The sequence below is a fragment of the Peromyscus leucopus genome, chromosome 9 (genome assembly GCF_004664715.2).
Source record: "Peromyscus leucopus breed LL Stock chromosome 9, UCI_PerLeu_2.1, whole genome shotgun sequence".
Classification (NCBI taxonomy): Eukaryota; Metazoa; Chordata; class Mammalia; order Rodentia; family Cricetidae; genus Peromyscus; species Peromyscus leucopus.
In genome coordinates this window covers 43542903-43550652 of record NC_051070.1, presented here as the reverse complement: position 1 = coordinate 43550652, position 7750 = coordinate 43542903, and the positions used below count along the sequence as shown (strand labels likewise).

The following is a 7750-nucleotide window of genomic DNA, read 5'->3' as shown; positions in this document are numbered from 1 at the left end:
CTCTTCTTCTTTAGCCAAGTGAAGCTGCCAAACTTCTCCTGGAGCGGCACAGATAGGAATTACGTGGAAGGCTCCAGAATTCAAGGGCCTGCGTTTGAACCAAAGCCTGGCCATTTACTAAGCTGCTTTTCTCTCGGTAAGGTTTTTCTTCTATAAAATGGGGCTAGCAGGACTTTCCTCACTGGGCTCAGAGAGGATGAAATCAGGATTTGGTATGGGAAGTTCTTGGCGTGGTGCCTGGCAAGTAGAGAGAACTCCCAGAGAAGCCGTTCTGCTTATGATAATGTGTTGAGTGTGTGCATGGCTGTGTCGGCCTGAGGTGATACAAGAGAGCCATAAAAAGAGGATACCTGTTGCCACAGGCCTTACCCCACCCCAGCGATGGGCAGGCATCCCCAGCAGCTTCCACACTCACTTGGTTCCCAGCCTGACCCCTGGGGCATCAATTGCTCGCAGACTTGCCTTTGCCACCCACAGTCTAATGTACATATCTTGGCTTGACCCGATATAACGGCTGCTCTTCCTCAATGCGTCTGATAGCACAACTGGATTGTTTCCCGGTTCTCATTCATTCTTGGTGTGATACCGTCTCCAGAGCTGACTTTCTCTTTCCCATGCAGTTAGAGGTGCCCATAGAGAAGACTCTTATTCTAGATTTATGTGTCCAGCTCAGCATCTCTGCAAGCCATCTTGCAGTCTCTCCTTTGTCAGCCCAACCCTTCCCAGTGGACACAGTGGGGGAGCTCAGGCCAGGGCACGTGCCATCGTGACAGCTACCTGTATCCTTAGGAAATGCCCACTTTCTACCATATACCTGGTTTGCCTCAGCCAAAGCTGACCTCTCAGATCCTCCTGGCTCCTCTTTTTTTTTTCTTCCATTTTTATTTATTAAGAAAATTTCTACTCCACATACCACCTACAGACCCCCCCTCCTCCCACCCACTCCCAGCCCTCTCTCCCAAACCAATCCATATTCCCACATCCCCCAAATCAAGGTCTCCCATGAGGAGTCAGCAGAGCCCAGCACACTGAGCCTAGATAGGTCCAAGCCCCTTCCCACTGCACCAAGGCTGTGCAAGGTGTCACACCACAGGCAACAGATTCCAGAAGCCTGCCCATGCACCAGGGACAGATCCCGATCTCCCTCCTGGGTGCCCCCCAAACAGTTCGAGCCAAACAACTGTCTTGCCTATCCAGAGAGCCTAGTCCAGTCCCATGGGGGCTCCATAGCCACCAGTCCACAGTTCATGGGCTTCCACCAGTGTGGCTGGTCATCTCTGCACGTCTTCCCATCATGATCTCCACATCCCTCGCCTGCAGAATCCCTCCTCTCTCTCATCAATTGGATTCCCGGAGCTCAGGCTGGTGCCTAGCCATGGATCTCTGCATTTGCCTCCATCAGTCACTGGACAAAGGCTCTATGATGACAGCTAGGTTATTCGCTAGACCAGTCACCAGAGTAGACCGGTCCAGGCACCCTCTGGACCACTGATCCCGGCTCGTCTTTACATAATGGAATTTCCTGTGTGCTTTGGGAGTGCTTACAGACTTACATTCTTCTTCATTTAGAAGGCTGCTTACAAGTTAGTGCCTTCAATTCAATGTACTGAGTTTTATTTGACAGATACCACTAGGCAGTTGAAGAGATGAAGCAACTGCAGTCAGTGGCAAAAGCAAATTCTCCACCAAGCTCCAAGTTCACTTAGTAACAGCACCATACTCTGCCATTATACTGTGTTATAGCTTACCATACAAATTTACACTATTTATTAGTGTGTTTATTAATTTATGAGCACCAGCATTCATTTGTACTAATAAGGAGTTTTTGGTATGTGGGTTGTCTTAGTTAGGGTTACTATTATTGTGATGAAACACCATGACCAAAAAGCAACTTTGGGAGGAAAAGTTTTATTTGGCTTACACTTCCATATCACTGTTCATCTTAGAAGGAAGTCAGGACAGGAACTCAAACAGGGCAGGAACCTGGAGGCAGGAACTGATGCTGATGCCATGGAGGGGTGCTGCTTACTGGCTTGCTCCTCATGGCTTGTTCAGCCTGCTTTCTTGTAGAACCCAGGACCTCTAGCCCAGGACGGCACCACTCACAATGGGCTGGGTCCTTCCCCATCAATCACCAATTGAGAAAATGCTCCACAGGCTTGCTTATAGCTTCATCTTATGGAGATATTTTCTCAATCGAGGCTCCCTCCTCTCTGATGATTCTGGCTTGTGTCCAGTTGACATCAAACTAGCCAGGGTAGTCTGAATTGAGATTTGCTGTGTCTATGAAGCTTGCACTTGGGGTGGGTGAGATGCCTTGGTGCTTGTTGTCAAGCCTCATGACCTCAGTTTGATCCCTGTTACCTGTGTGGTGGAGAGGATGGACTTCTGCAAGTTGTATCTTCTGACCTCCACATGATTGCTTCTCGGCCTTTTGGCTAAGATCAAGTGTAGTATCTGACCTCCACATGAACCCTTCCACATATATACGCAATGAATAAAAAATGTAAGATATAAATGAACAGAAAGAAGAAATATATACTCTGGGGGCCAGGGGGATGGCTTGGTTAATAAAACGCTTGCTGTGTAAACATGGAGACCCGAGTTCTAGTCCCATCACCAGTATAAAAAGCCAAGCACTTCAGCAGTCATCCTCATGCTAAGGGGCAAGAGGGGAGGTGAACACAGGGGGATTCCTGGAACTTGGTGGCAGGCCAGCATAGCTGCCTCCGTGAGAGAACGTGTCTCAAAACATAAGGTGGAGAGTGACTGAGGATGACACTCAACATTAACCTCTGGCCTCTATCCGCATGCATGCTTACACACACATATGCATGCATACCAGGATACACATATGTATATACAAGTGAGAATATACACACATGTAACACACAATCTCCAAGGCTTAGCACATTTCATAATGATTATATGTCTATAATATATAATATGTCTATATATATATGGGTTATTTCAAGATAGGGTCTCACTATGTAGATCTAGCTGTCCTGTAACTCACTGTGCAGACCAGGCTGGACTTGAACTCAGAGGGATCCGCCTGCCTCTGACTCCTGAGTGCTGGGATTAAAGGTATGAGTCACTACACCTGGCAAGATGATAATATTTTGGTTGTGTTCAATGGATATGATTAAAATCATTTCACTTATTTTTATTTGCTCTTTGGTCCTGAGAACTGAATCTAGGGTTGTACCCTTGCTAAGTAAGTGCTTACTTAAGCTACACTCTGGACCCCTCTTTTCACTTTTTAAATATGATTACTGTGATAGAACAATTAAAATTATTCACATGGCTCATTTTCTACTGACTAGCACCGCTCTTCACTGGATTCTTTCAGCAATAACTTAGGAATGAAGGAAATAGATATTAGTTTAGGCATTCTAATCAGAAAGGGATTTAACGCAGGCATCAGGCATTTACAATAAACCACTGAGAAGGCTGGAGGAATGAAATGAGTGTGTCTGGGCTCTCCTCACCTTTCGGGTGAGAATTACAAAGTCACTGCCTGGTGAGGGGGTTAGAGGGTTGCAGGAACATTCTACTGGCGGTCCCAGGTGCCCCACAGCACCCAAGCAGGTGACTGACAATAGATTTAGCTGGACTTGGCAAACACTCGCCTGTGAGGATGCCCCATGTGTCCACTCTTGTTACTGGAGGAAGGACAGTGGCTATTGAACCTCCCTTCTGTCTTCCAAGTCTCAAACCCCATGCAACCCCTCTGACATCCCAGATCTTCCATGCCTGTAGTTCCCAAATTTCCAGCATCATAGTGTGCAGGAGAAAAAGGATTTATGTGGATCATTGAAAATATAAAGAAAAAAAAAAGCAACCTCAAAAGTACCACCACTACCCAAACTAGCAAAACCAAAAGCCCAACCAAAACCGTAATACTTGGCGTGGAACTCAGAATCATATTCATCTTAGGGTGGGGCACAGTTCTTGGCACATCCATATGTTCAATAAATGTTGAAAAGTGCCCTCTCTCTCCTCTGTTTATGTTGGTTCTATTATTTTGATATTGTAAATAATGCTGTGATGGAGCTCGCTCTGGTGTGTGTGTGTGTGTGTGTGTGTGTGTGTGTGTGTGTGTGTGTGTTGGCTAGCTATGCTTGCTCGTGTATACAGTTGTGGAGGCTAGCGGCTGACATTGGTTATCTTCCTTGACCTTTCTTCACTTTTATTTATCCTGTGACAATTTCACACAGGTAAGGCTTGTATCCTGATCCTGTCCACCCTCATCCCCACTCTGTTCCCTCCAGGCAGACCTAACATCCCCACTAATGTCCCCCTCCCCACATCATGTCCTTGGTTCTTGTTGTTTATTGTTTGTTTGTTGTTTGCTGTTTAACCGGCTGAGTCCAAGAAGTGCTGCCTGTTGGAATGGTGACTGATTTTGTTGGCCCGATCTTTCTGCATTTTATTGTCTTGAGACAGGGCTTCACCATGTAGCCCTGGCTGGCCTAGAACTAGACTAGGCTGGCCTCATAGAGATCTACCTGCCCCTGCGTCCTGAGCGCTGAGATTAAAGGAGTGTACCACCATGACTGGCCGGCCCTTTCATTTTTGAGTCAGGGTCTCTCACTGGAACTGGGTCTCATTAATTTGGCTAGACTGGTTGTCCCATGAGCTAGAGGGATCTATCTACCCCCATTCCTGGCCCCTCCACCTCCCAGTGCTGGGGTTTCAGCGGTACATTGTCATGACTGGCTTTTACATAGATGCTGAGGATCCAGACTCAGGTCCTTGTTCTTGCCCAGCATGCACTGGACCCTCGGAGCCCTCTCCCCAACCCCGGAGTGTCCTTTTTGAAACGTGTTTTCTGGAGATAGCAATTCAGGAGCGGGATTGCCCGAGGTGGCTGTTGTTTGGTTTTGACATGAAAATTGTACAGGGAGGCTGACTTCATGGCAGTGTTACTAACCTGTGCGCAATCCCCATTTGCCCACTCTTGCTCGGATTTAATGGCTATGAGGAGCGCTTCCTTTGCTTTGGTTTGATATCAAAAGGGCCAGGGGTGGAGCGGAGCTGGCTGACCCGGTGATAGAAATCCCCATTCCTTTCAGCTGCCGAGAACTTTGTCCGGCTTCAGCCTTCCCCACTGTTTCATGGGTTCTCCTATTAACATTAACTAAAAGGAACGGAAAACTTTGAATTCCTGGATCCTTTCCTTCTGCCAGTGGGAGCTGAAAATAATTACACAGACATTTGACATTTGCGCCCGAGAAGGAAATGATAGTAATACCGAAATGAACCTTCTATTTCCTTCTCAGAATCTTGCTGGGTTTCATGGCAGGGGCCCATAAGGTGATGGCTTATATATTTACAAATTAAGAGCTCATCATCCTTATTTCTGCATAAGGAGTGGGGGATGACCCTGAGGATGTAGCAATCAGACAGATGCAGCCAGAGAGGGAGTTGGTTTTCTTCCCTGAACCATGGTAAAGGTAACATGATACCATAAAGGATGGTAAGGACATGGTAAGGAGTGAATATACAAATAATTCTTAGCAATGTGCCTGGCTCAGAGTTAGTAAGTGCTCAGTAAACAGTGGCTGCTGGAGATGCAGGTGAAGGTGTGTGAGTTCCCCACCTGAGCATGGACGCCTGCGGCCGATTGCATCCTGAACAGTGCTTTATTTTTATGACCAGCAGTCAAGGAAGAGAGTGTTAACACTGAGTTGGGAAATACAATCATCTGTAAAAGATGTGTGTCCATTCTGGGCTTTATGAGGAGGAAGATGTGTGCCAGGCACCCAGAATTACAATGTGTGGAGTCATAGAATGGCTGAGCTGGCAGGGATCTCTGACATCATTCATGTATAAATGGAGACCTGAGAAAGTTAAGCATACAAGATCCCCGAGCAAGTCTCCAGACCTCAGAGCACAAGCTGGAGCTTTAGACTCTCAGACCAGTGTCTATGCTACCAGGGCTGCTCTCCCCAAAGCTGGTTAATGTTGTGGGCACAAGCTGGAGGTAATGGTGGAAAGTACTCTGTCTCAGATATTTTCCCTGCAAAGAGAAGAGAAGATATTTTACTAGAGATCCAGCTTTCCTGAATTAGTGATTCCAATGGTGTGTGTGTGTGTGTGGCTGTGTGTGCATGTGCATGCATGTGGTGTTGTGATGTTGCTTATGTGACATGTTTATACTTTGTGTGTTTTTGTGTATATGCATATGTGCATTCCTGTGTGTGTGTGTGTGTGTGTGTGTGTGTGTGTGTGTGTGTGTGTGTGTAGGGTAGAGGTTGACAATGATTGTCTTCCTTGGTTGCTTTCCAGTATATTTTTTTGAGACAGTTTCTCACTGGACGTGAGGCTCATTACTTCAGTGAGACTGACTAGCCAGTGAACTCGGAGGGCTCTGTCTGTCTTTGCTTCCCCACATTGCTGGGTTATAGACCCAGGCTGCTGTGCCTGCCTTTTCACCTGGGTTCTGTGGATTCAGTCTCGGGTTCTCATGCTTGCGCTGCAAGCCCCTCATAAACTGAGCCATCTCCCTGGGTCCTGCAGTCTTAAAGGCTATGTTTTCACGTTAACCCATTACACGATCGCTCCCGTTCCAGCAGGTATAGTGGCTGTAAACTTGATATGCAGGCTTAGGGAAACTGTACAGGAGTACTAGCCTCTAAGCACAGCATCACTCCACAGGGAAGATGTCCATGCATTTGAAAAGTGGCCGCACCTGTATTGTGTATTCAAACTACCAGTCATGACTGGACAGCACCTCGATTCATGAACAGCTCATAATTGCTACTACCTCATGAGATGACTTTCACACCGTGTGCTGTGGAAAACTGCTGCTTTCTTTTAGTTTTGAAGAGGTCCCAAAAGGGATCGTTAGTAAAAAATAAAGGGGAGCAGCAGGCCAAGGTGAAGCTGTCATCTGGAAGGAATTGAGGTTTGAATAGAAAGAAAGTAAATAAAACCCATGCAAACAAAGGTCTTTCTTGTTCTGTCTTTTATGGGCAATGGTAAACTGATATCCAGTTTGAAATGTTGGCCTTCATGATCTGAAAGCCAAAGTATTTGGGGGCAGTTATGGTTCATTGACTGTAATGAAAAACAGTGACCATGAAAACTGAAGCCTCAGCATCCAGGCTTGGGCTTTTTCTGATATTAGACACTGGACATAGGATAGATTCACATTCAAAATCCCAGGAAGAGCAGGAGGGCACAGGCAGGTGCTCCTTGGGGCAGTTTTGGGGCTGATGTGTCTGCCAGCGAACAAGTCAGCTAGTACTAGGACACCCCAGTGGTTCCTCTTCATAAAATAAAGACACAGAAAAGAATTGTCTAGAAGATCCATCTCTAAACACCACAAATTAACCATAGGTTGACAACAAATGAAGCAGTTTTCATTTTCTCTTCAAAATTTTTGGAGCTTTGGGTAAAGACAGTAGGAATCTGTGGCCCCTGCATCTAAATATGCTTCTGTCCCCTCCCACCAACTCAGCTGAACAGAACTGTAGCTTTGAAAGCATGGCTGGGCATGAAAAGGAGAATTTTGTTGCCAGGAGGTAGGTGTGTATGTGGATGCGCGCGCACACGTGTGTGTGTGTGTGTGTGTGTGTGTGTGTGTGTGTGTGTGTGTGTGTAAACCTGTGGTTTTGGTGCTTCGAAGTGAAGGACTCACTTGGGAAAGAATGAGGAAAGCCCATAACTTTGATAACCCTTGATGATCTTCTTTAGGGCAAGTACCAGAAATTTTGTGGGTGAGGTCCTGGAAATAAAAGGA

The 7750-nt window shown here is 46.4% G+C and overlaps 1 pseudogene; it reads left to right on the top strand.

The window, feature by feature from the left end:
- Window positions 1-2418: 2418 nt before the first annotated feature.
- LOC114699880 lies at window positions 2419-2479 on the top strand (annotated as a pseudogene).
- The last annotated feature ends 5271 nt before the right edge of the window (window positions 2480-7750 follow it).